We start from the raw sequence: 16,885 nt of genomic DNA, 5'->3' as shown, positions 1-16,885 counted from the left end.
GGAGGTTGCCGGGAGCGGCGCTGCGGCAGCTTTGGAGTTGGGCACCATGCTGAGCCCGAGGAGGGGGCTGCTGGGGACGACGGCCCCGTGACCGTGACCGGCCGCCGCTTCTCACCTGGGTCCTCTCGGTCCAGCCAGGCGGCCACCAGACACCCAGAGCCCCAGAAAATCCCCGACAGGTGCCGCGGCCCAGTCCACGCGATTTGAAGACGGCAGGAAGGAACCGATGGCTTTAGCGGTCGGCCCAGATTCCTTTCTGCACCATCCATACTACCAGGACCAGGTGGAGCAGACATCTCCTCGCCGTCCTGGAAATCTGGCAGGACCCGGCTTCCCAGCGCCGCCTCACCGGCTGGCGAATCACCAAGGCGTCTGCAGCAGGAGGACCAGCAGTTGAGGACGTCGTCTCCGCCGGCCATCCCCGACCCCTTCCCCGAGCTCTGCGGCCCCGGGAGCCCCCCCACTCCCCACCCCTGCGCTCACGCCGGGCTCCTTACCTCCTGGCCCGGCTGCTGCAAAGCAGGATGTTAAAGTCTTTAGCGAAGAGGGGACGAGCAAAGTGGTGGAGATTCTGGCGGACACGACAGCCAGGGACCTGTGCCAGTTGCTGGTTTACAGAAGTCACTGTGTGGACGACAACAGCTGGACTCTGGTGGAGCACCACCCGCACCTGGGATCAGAAAGGTGCTTGGAAGACCATGAGCTTGTGGTCCAGGTAGAGAGCAGCATGGCAAGTGAAAGTAAAGTTTTATTCAGGAAGAATTATGCAAAATACGAATTTTAAAAAAATACCACGAATTTCTTCTCAGAACAGATGGTTACCTGGTGCCAGCAGTCAAACGGCAGTCAGACCCAGCTTTTGCAGAATTTTTTAAACTCCAGTAGTTGTCCTGAGATTCAAGGGTTTTTGCACGTGAAGGAGCTGGGAAGGAAGTCGTGGAAGAAGCTGTACGTGTGTTTGCGGCGATCCGGCCTCTATTGCTCCACAAAGGGAGCTTCAAAGGAGCCCAGACACTTGCAGCTGCTGGCCAACTTGGAGGACAGCTGCATCTTCTCCCTGATGGCCGGCAGGAAGCAGTACGGTGCCCCCACAGACTACGGCTTCTGCATAAAGCCAAACAGAGTCAGGAACGAGGCCAAGGAGCTGCAGTTGCTCTGTGCCGAGGACGAGCAGAGCGGACGTGCTGGATGACGGCCTTCAGGCTCCTCAAGTATGGAATGCTCCTTTACCAGAACTACAGAATCCCTCATCAGAGGAAGGCCGTGCTGTCCCCCTTCTCAACTCCAGTGCACAGTGTCTCTGATAACTCCCTTGTGGACATGGATTTTTCTGGGCAAACGGGAAGAGTGATCAAGAATCCGGCTGAGGCTCGGAGTGCAGCCCTGGAAGAAGGCCACGCCTGGAGGAAGCGAAGCAAGCGGATGAATATCCTTGAGAGCCAAAGCCCCCTCCACCCTTCCAGCCTAAGTACAGTGATTCACAGGACGAAGCACTGGTTTCACGGCAGGATCTCCAGGGAGGAGTCACGCCGGATCGTTAAGCAGCAGGGGCTTGTGGGTGGGCTTTTTCTCCTCCGTGACAGCCAGAGTAATCCAAAGGCATTTGTCGGGCTTCCCTGGTGGCGCAGTGGTTGAAAGTCCGCTTGCCGACACAGGGGACACAGGTTCGTGTCCCGGTCCAGGAAGATCCTGCATGCTGCGGAGTGGCTGGGCCCGTGAGCCATGGCCGCTGAGCCTGCGTGTCCGGAGCCTGTGCTCTGCAACGGGAGAGGCCACAGCAGTGAGAGGCCCGCGTACCACAAAAACAAACAAACAAAAAAACACAAAGGCATTTGTCCTCACATTGTGTCATCATCAGAAAATTAAAAATGTCCAGATCTTACCTTGCGAGGATGACAGGCAGACCTTCTTCAGGCTTGACGACGGGAACACCAAATTCTCTGACCTGATCCAGCTTGTTGACTTTTACCAGCTGCACAAAGGGGTCCTGCCTTGCAGACTGAAGCACCACTGCATCGGCGTAGCCTTATGACCTCAGGTCTACCTTGGCTGCAGGCTGGAGGACGCTGACACTGGAGTGAAGAGGTCTGTGCATCATTCAGAACACACGTCTGTCTGCACCTTGGGGCTCGAAGCAAGATGGGTGTGTTCGGCGCTGACCGACCACGATCGACTGGTTTGTTGGACTTGACGATGATTTGCTGCTGCAGGTCCAGCAGGGCCGCGCCCCTCTCGCTGGCCTCATGGGGAGGTTGGAAGACAGCAGACTCGAGAATAAACTGGAATGATGTTCTTGGCTGGGCCATGGAGGAACACAAGCTGGAGATAAGTGATTGGAAATAAACTCTCGCCCTGGAATAATCTTGACAATTAAAACTTATATGTTAAAAAAAAAAAAAAAAAGCAGAGCTAAAATTTAACTCCCCGCCAGTTGCCTCCCATTCCTTTATTTATTTTTATTGTTTAAATTGTGTTTTAAAAACACATAACATAAAACTACTTTTTGTCTGTTTCTCTTTTTTCTGTTTTTTGATTCTATTTGTTCATTTTTAATTGAATGAAAGATTCTTTAGGTTCTATAGTGCTTTACAATTTTCAAAAGTCTCACACACATGATTTCATATAGTCCCATAATAATCCTTCTTTTTTCCCCCTACCCCTATATTGCCCCTTCCCCCTTCCCTCTCCCCACTGGTAACCACTAGTTTGTTCTCTATGTCTGTGAGTCTGCTTTTTTTTGTTTTATTCACTAGTTGGTTGTATTTATTAGATTCTACATATAAGTGATATCATACAGTATTTGTCTTTCTCTACCTGACTTATTATACCTAGTATAATGCCCTCCAAGTCCACGCATGTTGCCAAAAATGGTAAAATTTCATTCTTTTTATGGCTGAGTAGTATTCCATTGTATATGTATATACATATATATGTCATATGTACATACATATATATGTGATACATATATGTGATATATATATGTATATATATCACATCATCTTTATCCATTCATCAGTTGATGGACACTTAGGTTGCTTCCTTACCCTGGCAATTATAAATAATGCTGCTATAAACATTGTGGTGTATGTATCTTTCCGAATTAGTGGTTTTGTTTCTTTCAGATATATACCCAGGAGTGGAATTCCTGGGTCATAGGGTATTCTATTTTTAGGTTTTTGAGAAAACTCCATACTGTTTTCCACAGTGACTGTACCAATTTACATTCTCACCAACAGTGTACGAGGATTCTCTTTTCTCCACATCCTACCAACATTTGTTATTTGTGTTTTATTTTAAGATAGCCATTCTGACTGGTGTGAGGTAATATCTCATTGTGGTTTTGATTTGCATTTCCCTGATGAGTAGCGATATTGAACATCTTTTCACATGCCTGTTGTCCATCTGCATTTCCTTTTTTGGAAAAACATCCATTCAATTCTTCTGCCCATTTTTTATTGGGTTGTTTGGGTTTTTTTTGATGTTGAGTTGTATGAGCCATTTATATATGTTGGATATTAACCCCTTAACCATCAAATCATTTGCAAAGATTTTCTCCCATTCAGTAAGTTGTTTCCTTTGCTGTGCAAAAGCTTTTAAGTTTAATTTGGTCCCATTTGTTTAGTTTTGCTTTTATTTCCTTTACTTGGATCCAGAGAGATATTGCTGTGATTTATGTCAAAGAGTGTTCTGCCTATGTTTATCTCTAGTTTTATAGTACCTAGTCTTACATTTAGGTATTTAATCAATTTTTAGCTTATTTTTGCATATGGTGTTAAAGAATGTTCTAGTTTCATTCTTTTACATGTAATTGTCCAGTTTTCCTGGCACCAGTTATTGAGAAAACTGTCTTTTCCCCATTGTATGTTCTTGCTTCCTTTGTCGTAGATTAATTGAGCATAAATATGTGGGTTTATTTCTGGGCTCTCTATTCTGTTCCATTGATCTATGTGTCTGTTTTTTTTTGCCAATACCATAATGTGTTGATTACTGTAGCTTTGTAGTATACACTGAAGTCAGGGAGCGAGTGATTCTTCCAGCTTTGTTCTTCTTTCTCAAGGTTGTTTTGGCTATTTGGGGTCTTTTGGGTTTCTATACAAATTTTTAAATTATTTGTTCTAGTCCTTCGAAAAGTGTCATTGGTATTTTGATAAGCATTCCATTAATCTGTAGATTGCCTTGGGTAGTATAGTCATTTTGACAAATGATTCTTCCAATCCAAGAACATGGTATATCTTTCCATGTTTGTGTAGTCTTCAATTTCTTTCATCAGTGTCTTATAGTTTTCCAAGTACATGTCTTTTGCCTCCTTAGGTAGGTTTATTCCTAGGCATTTTATTCTTGTTGATGCAACGGTAAATGGGATTGTTTCCTTAATTTCTCTTTCTGCTAGTGTTGTTAATGTATAGAAATGCAACAGATTTCTGTGTATTAATTTTGTATCCTGCAACTTTTCTGCATTCACTGATGAGCTCTAGTAGTTTTCTGGTGGCATCTTTAGGATTCTCTATGTATAGTATCATGTCATCTGCAAACAGTGACTGTTTTACTTCTTCCTTTCCAGTTTGGGTTGATTTTATTTGTTTTTCTTCTCTGATTGCTGTGGCTAGGATTTCCAAAACTGTTGAATAAAAGTGGTGAGAGTGGACTTCCCTGTCTTGTTCCTGATCTTAGAGAAAATGCTTTCAGCTTTTCACTGTTGATTATGATGTTATCTGTGGGTTTGTCATATATGGCCTTTATTACATTGAGGTATGTTCCTTCTGTGCCCACTTTCTGGAGAGTTTTTATCATAAATTAATATTGAACTTTATCAAAACTTTTTATGCATCTATTGAGATGCTCATATAGTTTTTATTCTTCAATTTGTTGATGTGCTGTATTGAATTGGTTTATTTGTGGATATTGAAAAATCCTTGCATCCCTGGGATAAATTCTACTTGATCATGGTGTATGATCTTTTTAATGTATTGTTGCATTCAATTTGCTAGTATTTTGTTGAGGATTTTTGCATCTATTTTCATCAGTGATATTGGCCTGTAATTTCTTTTTTGGTGGTATCTTTGTCTGGTTTTGTTATCCAGTGATGCTTATCTCATAGAATAAGTTCAGAAATGTTCCTTCCTCTGCAATTTTTTGGACTATTTTCAGAAGGATAGGTGTTAACTCTTCTCTAAATGTTTGGTAGAATTCACCTGTGAAGCCATTTGGTCCTGGACTTTTGTTTTTTGGGAGTTTTTAAAATTACTGATTCAGTTTCGCTACTGGTTATTGGTCTGTTCACATTTTCTGTTTCTTCCCAGTTCAGTTTTGGGAGATTATACTTTTCTAAGAATTTACCTGTTTCTTCTAGGTTGTCCATTTTATTGGCATATAGTTGTTCATAGTAGTCTCTTATCCTCCTTTGTATTTCTGTGGTATTGGTGGGGACTTCTTTTTAATTTTGATTTTATTGATTTGGGCCCTCTCCCTTTTTTTTTTCTTGATGCATCTGCTAGAGGTTTATCAATTTTCTTTATCTTTTCAAGGAACCAGCTTTTAGTTTTATTGATATTTTCTATTGTTTTTCAGGTCTCTATTTCATTTATTTCTACTCTGATCTTCATGATTTCTTTCCTTGTGCTAACGTTGGGTTTTGTTTGTTCTTCTTTCTCTAGTTTCTTTAGGTATAAGATTAGGTTGTTTAAGTTGAAAAACAGCCAGGAGAATAATACTTCCCTGGTTGTTTTAAGAATTGAAAAAGCATATAAAATATCTTCTCAAGCTATTTTACTATAAAGTGATGTGGATCACAAGACCAAATTAAGTTAGAAAAAAATCAACTAAAATGAGTTTGTCATTTGTCTGTAAGCATGGCTGTATGGAAGAAATAGAGGCCAGAATAAAATCAGAAAAAAAGAGAGGGAAGGATTCATTTACTCATCTGTATAGATTTATTTCAAGTAAACTTCTAGGACAGTGCTTTTCAAACTTTAGTATGCATCACCTGAAGGGATTGTTAAAACACAGATATTTATCACCCTCCTCTCCACCTTTCTGATTCTATAGTTTGGTGTTGGTGCCAGGATTTTTCATTTCAAAGAAGATGAGAGTAATGTTGAGACTGATGATCATAGTACCAAAATTTGGGAACCACTGCCATGACAGTGATTCTCAATGTTGATTGTACCTTGGGATCACCTGGGGAGCCTTAAAAGATACTGGTGCCTGGGCCCCACCCTCAGAGCTTCCGATTTCATGATCTGAATATCAGGAGTTTTAAAAGTTTCCCAGGTGATTTTAATGTGCAAAAGTTAAAAATAACTTCCCCAGGGAATATCAGTTCTGATATATACTTTAGAAAAGAGGCATTCAATTATTCATACAATAAATATCAATTGAATATTCACTATAACCCCAGCCCTATGCTAGGTGCTTGGGATAGAGACATAAATAAGGCAGGGAGAAATACTGCCACCATGATACCTAATGAAACGACCAGCTATCAATGAACGTACGCACAGACAGTTGCTAAGGACTGTATGTGGAGGGCAATGAGGTTTAAGTGAGAAAAGGCTTAAGGACCAGAACTTAGTTTTGAAGAATGAGCATGTTCTATGGGCAGAGAACAGGGGTAAGAACATTTCAAGGAGATTCCTGGTTTGGGAATGGACACTGTGTTCACAGGTGTACTCAGGTAGCCAGAGCCTGGCATAAGTGGTAGGTAAGGAAGTAGGGGAAGTGGTCTAGAATCAGGTTTACATGCTCAGACTTCATTCTATGGGCCTTGGAGAGGTAGCTGAAGATTCTAGGAAGAAAGTTATACAAATAGATTTGATCACCAGCTACATCAAGAGGCTGGAAGATCTACCTGAGAAATGTATTCCAGATAGAATAATCTCTATTTTGAGATTATATCTAGAATATTCTCCAGATAGACATAATCAAGACACCAGAACATCCTAGAAAAATAGAATGATCAAGGCACCGCTTCCTTCTCTTTAGCTAACGTCCAAACTTCTGATTTGACTTTTGAAGGAAAAGAAGGATGCTTTTGTTTCCCTTCCAAGTCTACCTGTTTTAGACTTTGAAAATATGGGTAGAAAAAGAGTTAATGGGGAGAAAGAAGACACCAGAAAACAGGAAAAGAGAGGGAAATGGGACAGAAATGATACTGATGTTTGAACCAGCACAGAAGTGGTTGATTAAAATTAATGCTGTGAAAACAAGTTTCCCATCTGTTCCTGGTCCTCCTTTGAAACCCGTACCCCAGGACGGCCAAAGGCCATATCCAGTGGCCTGCACTGCCACCTTCAGGCAGAAGTGCTGAAACAGTGACAGTGACTCTCTGCCTGAATTTTATCCTTGGCTTTGGACATAACCAGAATATGCCTTGTATCCCATCTGCTTGACCTCAAGGTGGGCCATCATATTATTTCTTAGTTCTTTATATGTCCATCTAGCTTTTAAATGACTATTTTTCATGAATCTTAAAAGGTACTTCTTTCCCCTACATTTTTACATTTCTGAAATCAGAATGTGTCTTGGAATTGTCAGTTTAATTGGCAGATTTATTTTCCTTTGTGATACATGAAGGTGCATCTTACAATTGATGTCATCTTATACTTGGAGAAATGTGGCAATATTTAGTTTGCATATATCAGAGTTGAGGCCAGGTGGAAAAGATGTGGTTTTCTGAGTGTGAAAGATCTGCTGTCACCTTGAATCTCTAATATTTCCTCTTTCTTAAGTTCTGTATCTCTACTATTTACTAGTTATTGGATTTTTGGCAAGTTAATTATCTCTTTGAGTCTCGATGTCTTCATCCTTAATATTATGTATCTTATATGGTTTTGTGAGAATTAAATGAAATAGTATATACAGTCCTTGAATGGTTTCTACCTAGTACATTAAAGTACTCAATAAATAACTATTATCATTTCCAAATTAAATTCTCAAAAACCAATAACTGCTCCTGCTACTATTGAAAAGTATCCAGACAAAAACACTGTTCATTCTCAGAATGTGCTATTGAATCCCAAATGCAATCTGTGCGGTTTAATCCTTGGAATTTATGAGAACTACTGCTGAGCAGCTTGCTTTATGTTGATAACAAAAGGCATGAGAGTGCAGATGGAGTCTATGGGGGCATTCATTTTAAATGCACGGATTTGGATGTTTAAAGTCTTAAGCTGAACTTGGCTATCTTTGCCCACTATAATTCAAAACCTCTTGCCACCAAACTGTGTTTTTCCCTGTGCCCTTAAAACTAACCCACCTGATTTCTGCTTTATTCTGATAAATCTGGAAGTGCAGAGCCCAGACTTTTAAGTAAAACTGCTTTTCCAGCATTTAAGGCAGCCGAACATAAATGAAATAGAAATTGACAATGATAGCAGGTAATGCTATCACTGTCTGCTGGATGCTGTTTGTAGCTTTCCCTAGCAATCACAGGATAAAATAAAGCCCTGCGTTGGAAGGCAGCTTCTCTAATTACTGCCACGGGACACAAGCAGCCTGGTCTTGAAGCCTCCGTTAGCTCTGCAGGAGGGCAGCTCTGCGGAGCACCCCGATGGGGACAGAGCTTATAAAGATGTCTTGGAACAGGCTCTCATGTTTGCCAAGTGGCTGCCCCTTGAACTGTCTAATATCTCTTCTTTCCTGAATGATATGAAATTGTACAGTTCAGGCTCTTAGCACAAGTCCCAAGGAGAGAGAAGCAGCAATAGAAAGGGGAAGAAATCAAAGCTTTTCATGGTGGCTGTCCCACGCTTTCTCTTCCTGGTACATCATTGCATTCCCGCAGCTTGTGTTTGGAAGAGGAACTGAAGGGGGAAAGATGGGGATCGTCAAATTCTCCCCATGCCCAGTCCTGCATCTCTATGTCGACCTGCGTCTATTCCTGGCCACTGTGCAATTTTATATCCACAACTTTTTAATGTAGGTATTAAGCTCATTTTATACATTGGAGTCTCAGATAGATTAAGAATCTTGCTAGTATGTAATAAAGTCATGGTTTTAATCCAGCTTGATGGGACATCAACACCTGTGTATGTGTGTGTGCTTTTTTCCTTAATTGAACAGTCCTGTCTTACACTTTCCCACTCCAAACAGAAACCACACCTGCATCCATATCCACCCTCCCCTGTAGGCATTTTTGCAGATAGAATACATGTTTATACTATTAAATTAATTATGTTAACATCTGCTAATTTATTTATGCTCTGGAATGGCCTGGTGAGATAAAACCATTGGGCCCATTTATAAATGACCCCAAAGGAGTGAAGAAACTTGTTCAAGGTTAGAGAGATCATACATAGGGAAGCTCATATCCTAGCCCAGATTTTACAGTGACAAGTCCCACATGTCACTAATAAGGCACAACATTCTAATTTTCATGCATAAAAGGAACACACAAACATATAATTTCTAGGAATACCATATTTTGGTGGCCAAAAAGGCTAATATTTTAAGGTTCCTTAAAGGTTTATAATAAGCAAGGATGAATTGGTGAGTGGAGAGAGATGGTGATAATTATTTAATAAACTTTGAAATTCCTTTTCACCCAATTTGTGTTCCAATTTAGCAATTTATTTACACCTCTCTGAATGTTTTCCTTCATCTGGATTAAAAATTATGAAAATTTTAATTAAGTACTCCATGAAATTTTGATGGGGCATCTAACAGGTCCCTGAGGTCTTGTGGGACTCTCTTTTCCCACCTGCTATGATAATGAAATCATAGAAACAGCTGGAAAATGTGTTTAATATACTGCCCTGATCAAGGCTGCTGGGGTATCAGGAGGAGAAAATTTATCATGGCGTTTTTTTGTAGATGTTTATGACAGGGGCAAATCACTATGTTCTTATACTCTCTGAAATACCGATGTGGGCAGTAAAAAATGACATTACCTAATGGCCTCCTACTACCACGTTCTTCAAGGAGAGGCCAAGAGTGTCATGGGAAGAGCTGGAAGAAGGATGGGCAGTCAGAGACCTAGCATTGAATTCCAGTGTGTCCTCTAACTGGGATCGTGAGGTCTGGTACTTTCTCTTCTCGTTGGTAAAGCCAGTCCAATGGTCTTGACATTGTAGAACAGTTGTGAATATGAAATGAGATAATATTTGGGACAAGCTAGAGCATTTATTCTTCAGAACAACCCCACTTATCATCCCCATTATACAGAAGAGGATAGAAGAGGCTCGGGGAGAATAAAGTCTCTGCTAAAGGCCACATGACTCTAAGTACTGGAACAAAACTTAGAACCTGGACATGGTGGCTTAATGCCCATGCCATTTCCATGCTCCGTGCTAGTTGAAATGCCCCATCCGTCCTTTGATATTCTTTGCTCTCTTGGAAAATTCTGATTCCTAATGAGGTCTTCGGAGCAGATTTTCCATCGAGACGTGGTGGGTGGCCCATGCTGGTTACCCGGCCAAATGCAGTACCCACTGCAACTGAGTACATTGGCATTTGCATTTATGTTTCAGCCTCTCCCGAGTATGGCAAGTGTAAATGACAGCCCCAACCTCATCATCTCTGGCAAAGCTTATAATATCTAGTGGTTGAACCAAAAAACTGAAGACAAGTCCTAGGGGACCCATACTGAGCTCTTCCATGTATGTTTCCCATGACAGAAATGACGCCGGCTCTTGAAGCATCCACAGTCATCCCACTGGCACTTAACAGGCAGAAATGTGTTACAGACGATGGCAGGAGATAGCTGTTCCATTTGGTTTGAGAAACATTTATCCTTTGTTTGCATTAGATTACATAAATATTCTTAAGTATGAACTAATATTAAGGCAAATTATGCAAATCCTTTGTGGCAGAAGGCAGTGTAATATTACGTAAATAAATATATTTACGTAATGAATTCTATTGTCTAGCATCATATCATCTATTGATCCAGTTATGCACACGTATTTTATATATGGTTGTCTAGTATCATAATCTAATAGACACGTATGCACACAGAGACAGACACACACACACATAGGTGCCGATGAGGCTTGTTATCTGTTTGATTTATAACAGAACTAGAAACCAAAACAAAATTGTCCTTCCTCTTTCATGAACTGTGTGACTTCCTGGAAATGAGCCTCAGAGGTTTCTGCAGCATAGATAAGCAAAGCAGCAGATCCTGTAAATAAAGGGACTGCTGGAAATTGGGGTCCCCTGAGCAGCATGGACATGGGGCCTGAGTGAGAGTCTGGGCTCCCTGACACTAAGATCCTAAGGGGATGCTGAGGGAGACCATGGGCCTTAAGGGTCCCTGAGGCTGGGACTTCTCAGGGGCACAGGGGCTTACTCCAGGCGCCTCAGTGGGAGGTGGACAATGCCTCTGCTTCCACTCTACTAGCCTGTGGGGCAGGGTGGCGAGACACTGCATCATCTCCCATCCATCCTAGAGCCCTTGCCACATGGGGACTTGAAAGGGGGTACCTGAGTCACAGAATGCTGACACAGAAACATTGCAAACCATCTTAGGAGCAGCCAGGGGGAGGAAGACAAGAAAAAATAAAGAATGCAAGTTGAAAATATGTATCAGATAAAGTCACAACTTAAAGACAAAAATCAAAGATAGATACAAGATTTAAATTTAAATTTAAATGCTTATATATTGGGAAGCTACTGGAACTTGAGCTTCAGCCCCTAACTTGAACGTAAGCCCCTCTCTTGCATGGGCTGCTTCTAACTCCCTAGGAAAGACCCCACCATTGTGCCCATAGGGTCATAAAGCAAAGTTTTTTTTTAACCACCAACAGTTAAGTCCACTGTCTCTTCTCCCCTACAGCAAGCAGCCCGCCCATTTGCCCAGGAGGGACTGAAGCTGAATCCAGCCTCTGTACCCTGACACCGAATTAAATCTCAGAGACAGAGTTTTGGGTGAAGTAGAAAAGAATAGCCTTATTGCTTCGCCAGGCAAAGGGGCCACAGCGGGCTAATGCCCTCAAAACTGTGTGTCCTGACCTGGAGGGGGTAGTGAGGAGTTTTATAGTAATGGTTCAAAGAGGGCGTGATCAGCTCGTGGACATGCTTCTGATTGGTTGGTGGTGAGGTAAGTGGGAGTGAGCATCACCAACCTTCTGGTTCCAACCAGTCTGGGGTCTATGTGCTTGTGGGCAGCGCACAGTTAACTTCTCCCACCTGGCGGGGGATTCTGTATCTGCAAAACAGCTCAAAGATATTGTTATGTGTATCCCTTGAGGGGGAACCAGGACCCTGCCCAAGGCTGCACTATTGTTTCTTTTGACTGTTGCTCGCTTGTCTCCGCATCCCCTCCCTTCCCTTATTAGCAACTGTTTGAACCTTCCCCATTGGAACTCAGGGAAGGTCATGGAGGCTGAATGAAGCTTATTTCCCCCTAATCAAGAAATGGGGGACACAGAAAGGCTTTTGTACCCAGGAGTCCAACAGGGTCCTGCCTGATATCAGGACTGAAAGAGCTACAGGGACCTGGACATTTCAGTGCTAAAATCAGCAAAGTTCCTGGCAAACTGGGACGAGTTGGTCACTATATTTTTCACTCTTCCTTTTCTTTCTACATCTTTCTTATCAGATGGCACTGGGAAAAAAAAAAACAAAACACAATGGTTTATGGGATCTGGCAGAGGGGAGTTTGAATAAGTTGAAGTTTATTTAGTTTAGGCTTAGTGGGATGTATGTCTGTGATTTGTAATTATTTTGTGTTAAGTTATTGGTAATCGGCCCAACGTAGGTAGGACCAGCCTCCAGGAAGCTAACACTGCCTACCACACTGACCCTCTCAGCATTTTCTCACTAGACACGGGACCACGGCTTGTACCACACTCTAATCACATCCCACTGTGCCCGGCAACAAAGAACAAGGGGAGTGGAGGAGAAACAAGGTTTGGAATATATGGAGCCAGAACTCGATGTGTGGAAACTTCTTCAAATCATCAAACATCAGTATACAATTGATGGTGGAAGACGGGATTTTCACTGAAATATCAAATATAGTCAAAATGATAGTTCTCTCTTCTCAAGCGTTGACAGGAGAATACAGTGTATATGATTACAAAGGCACCGTATCTTTTTTAATCATTGCTAGAATTGAATGAAATGCGTTTTTTCAGATTTTCTGTTTGAAATCACAGCCATGCAGTGGTCCTATAGTGAGGATACTTGTGTCTGAATTCATGTGGTTTACATATCTCAGCTATCAGTAATAAAACAATTTTTGATCGACTCTACTAACAGGAAGACTAACTTTCCTTTTTATTCTCTCTGTAAAAAATATTATACAATGGCAATAATATTGAGAGGTGATCAGAAAATGTGAAGAAAATATGTAAGAAAATAAAAACACTATAGAGCAATGTTAAGCAGTCAGTTACTATTGTCACTTTTCTGGATTTGGGGAATGTTTGAGGAATTTGTCAACATATTAAAATTTTTATTCTGTTGTGATTTCTTTTCAGGTTTTGAACAAATATTCAACTTTGTATGTAATTTCATGTTTATGTTTGCATTTTTTCTTAAAAAGTCTTTTAACAGTTAAAATTATATGAAATTTATTCTTCAAACCTGGATCTTACCCTGACAAAAATGTATAAAAACCCTTCAAGAACATATAGGAGGAACTTCCCTGGTGGCGTAGTGGTTAAGAATCCAACTGCCAATGCAGGGGACATGGGTTCAAGCCCTGGTCCAGGAAGATCCCACATGCTGTGGAGCAGCTAAGCCCACGTGCCACAACTACTGAAGTCCACGCGCCTAGAGCCCATGCTCTGCAACAAGAGAAGCCACCACAATAAGAAGCCTGCACACTGCAACGAAGAGTAGCCCCTGCTCACTGCAACTAGAGAAAGCCCGTGAGCAGCAACAGAGACTCAGCACAGCCAAAAATAAATTTAAAAAATAAAAGAAAGAACATACAGGAGTCTGTGTACATTTAAGGTGCTAGAATCCTTTTTGGGCAATATAGAATCCTAAAAGTATTAAAAGAAAAGATAAGCAAATTCCCCTCTATAAATATTAAGTAAAAACATTTATATGGTAAAAGATGATTTCAACAAAGTCAATAGAAAAATAATAGATTTGGAAAAATATGTTTGCAACCCAGATAGCAGAGAGAGTGTTAATATCCCATCTATACAAACAGATGTTGAAATTGATAAGAAGAGAGTACACAGACTAGTAGGAAAAAAATGTCAGAGGATATAAAGAAACTGTGCTTTTTTTAATCACATGTATTAGGCCAGAAAACACATTTCAGCAATTAATACAGCTTTAATATCATACAGCCCCCAATGTCTGATAACAATAAATTAGAAAATGATGACAGAATAACCAAAAGAACCTATGTACCTGGAAACACGAAACACACATCTAAATGTTACTGAGTCCAAGCTTGTTCTGCTCACTGCACCACAGACCAATAAATCGGGGGGCGAGTTGTTGAGGCAAGGAATAGCAACTTTATTCAGAAAGCCAGACTTCTAAGAAGATGGCAGACTAGAGTCCTAGAGTATCATCTTATCAGGGTCTGGATGCTAGTTTCTTTTATAGAACAGAGAGGGGAAGGAGGTGAGGAAGTAAAGTAAAAAGGTCATAAGTCTTACAAAATAACTTCTGGTTTGGCCAGCCTCAGGGAGGGGATGCGTTAATTCTTCTTTCCTGCAGCCATTCACAGGTGGACAGGGTCAGGATGTTTCCCTGTGAGCTGAACAACGGCACTTTGATTTAACATTCAGGCAGAGGGGCAAGGTTCCCCAAGGCAGACCATTTTGTATGCTTATAGCTACAGACAGCATCCTTTTAGTGATTATATAACAAAAGCAATGAAAAGCAAAGGTTAAAGTAAAAGAAAGGGATCCAACATGGAGTCCGATTTTGTTTTTCCCTGTTACATAAATAGCTCATGGGTCAAAGATTTTATCATGGAAATTAAGCAATTATTTAGAAATGGGCAATAATGAAAATAACTCATATTAAAAGTTGTGGGAATGTACATAAAGGTAGAATCTTTATTGGAAAAGTAAGACAGAATGAATGAGCTAAGTGTCTACCTCAACGAAAATTTTAAAGGATAACTTACCCAAAGAGATCAGAAGGCAGAAAAAAAATATGAGTACAAATTAATAAAATAGAACACAAAGATAATTGTTCAAAATTCAAAGGTGCTTTATTACTTTACATTGATTAATAGAATGGAAAATTCTGATGCAACTGAGCAACAAAAGGAAGAAAAGGTACTATTAAACAGTATTAGGAACTAGGGAGGGGTCACAATTAGATACAATGCAGGTAATAGTAAGAGCACACTATGAATTAATTTATAATAATTAAAAACTGAGATAAATGTATTACTCTTTAGAAATTATCTATTTCTTGTTATATTTATCCAATTTTCTAATTATATATAAAATTTACAAAAAATGTGATTCAAGAAGAAGTAGAAACCAGAATTGATGTTTAACCATTAAAATTTTTAAAATTCAGTAAATAAAACTTTATCCCCCAAATAATAAAAGTCGATCTGCTGGGTCAGATGTTTCAGCAGGTAATTTCTGCAAAAATCAAGAAAGAAATTATCCCCATTCTATACATACTATTTCAGAGAGTAGAGAAAAGAAGGAAGGCTCCTGAACTCATTTTCTGAAGGTAATAATAACTTTGACACCAAGCTATAAAGAACAGCGGTAAATCTGTTTGCCAGTATGGTAGTCTCGGGTTATGTCTAGAAACCAAATACCTTAATTAAAAAGACATTGCACACCAATAGAGCATTCAGCTTACATGCAGTACTGAAGCCACCTTAGCTCAGGATTGGCAAACACGCTTCCTTCTTTTGCCGACTCTGATCTGTTTATTGTGGGCTGCCTGGTGTGTAGTGATGAGAACAGATCTCGCTTGGGAAGAACACAGTTACTGAGGTTTGTAGCAGGTTTGTATCAGGTGGGAACCCTTCCACAGATATGTGCCATATTTCTCCTGATTTCTCACCTTGAACGTTTTCCTGTGGTATGCTAAATGTCCTGAGAACTGAAAATACAAATGCAAAATCTCATCTTAAAAACTGTCTATTTAGTAATGAGTGAGAAAAGAGGTATCTATTCATAAATAATTGAATGCATACCACGTGGCAGGAACTTACATAGGTATTAAAAATTCAGATATGAAGAAAGCAAGAAAAATGTCCTCGTTTGTATAGTTTAATCCTGGGAGTGAGGAGTGGGGAAAGACTCAAAAAATAAACACCAAAACTAAATACACTATATTGTGTATTAGAAGATGTTAAGTGCAAATGGAAAAAAAATAAAACAGCGGATAGGGATTCTGTGTGTGTGGGTGGGGAGAGGATTGAAACTAACCAGGATAAAAAACTAGGGGTCAGAATACTCAGAATACTCCATTTAGAAACGGAATAGTTATACACCTGAACCCCCCATCCTTTGTTTTACATGACACCTCCATCACGGTGCATTTTCATGGCCTCTCAGAGGTCCAAAGTCACTGAAAGTATCCCTCTCCATCCCCAGAATAAATTAACATGTAAAATACCTGGTCTTTTTTTTTTTTTTTTTTTTTTTGCGGTACGCGGGCCTCTCGCCACTGCGGCCTCTCCCGCCGCGGAGCACAGGCTCCGGACGCCCAGGCTCAGCGGCCATGGCTCACGGGCCCAGCTGCTCCGCGGCACGCGGGATCCTCCCGGACCGGGGCACAAACCCGTGTCCCCTGCATCGGCAGGCGGACCCTCAACCACTGCGCCACCAGGGAAGCCCTACCTGGTCATTTTTAAAGAAAATCCGCATGGGCCACAGATTCTAACCAATTAAAGAACCTACAAACAAAAACACAGCAATTAAATCCCTGCTTTCCATATGCAAAGTTATTCACCTGCTGGGTTGCAATCTTTCCAGACTAGCAAAACTGGGAAAGT

The 16,885-nt window shown here is 41.0% G+C and overlaps 1 pseudogene; it reads left to right on the top strand.

Annotated features, from left to right (window-relative positions):
* The first annotated feature begins 207 nt into the window (after nucleotides 1–207).
* LOC111187339 (growth factor receptor-bound protein 10 pseudogene) lies at nucleotides 208–11,420 on the top strand (annotated as a pseudogene).
* Nucleotides 11,421–16,885: the final 5,465 nt, after the last annotated feature.

Source organism: Delphinapterus leucas, chromosome 2 (assembly GCF_059928025.1).
Source record: "Delphinapterus leucas isolate spDelLeu-1000000601 "Yukka" chromosome 2, BTC_Dleu_Yukka2, whole genome shotgun sequence".
Lineage (NCBI taxonomy): Eukaryota > Metazoa > Chordata > Mammalia > Artiodactyla > Monodontidae > Delphinapterus > Delphinapterus leucas.
This window is presented reverse-complemented; position numbering and strand designations above follow the sequence as displayed.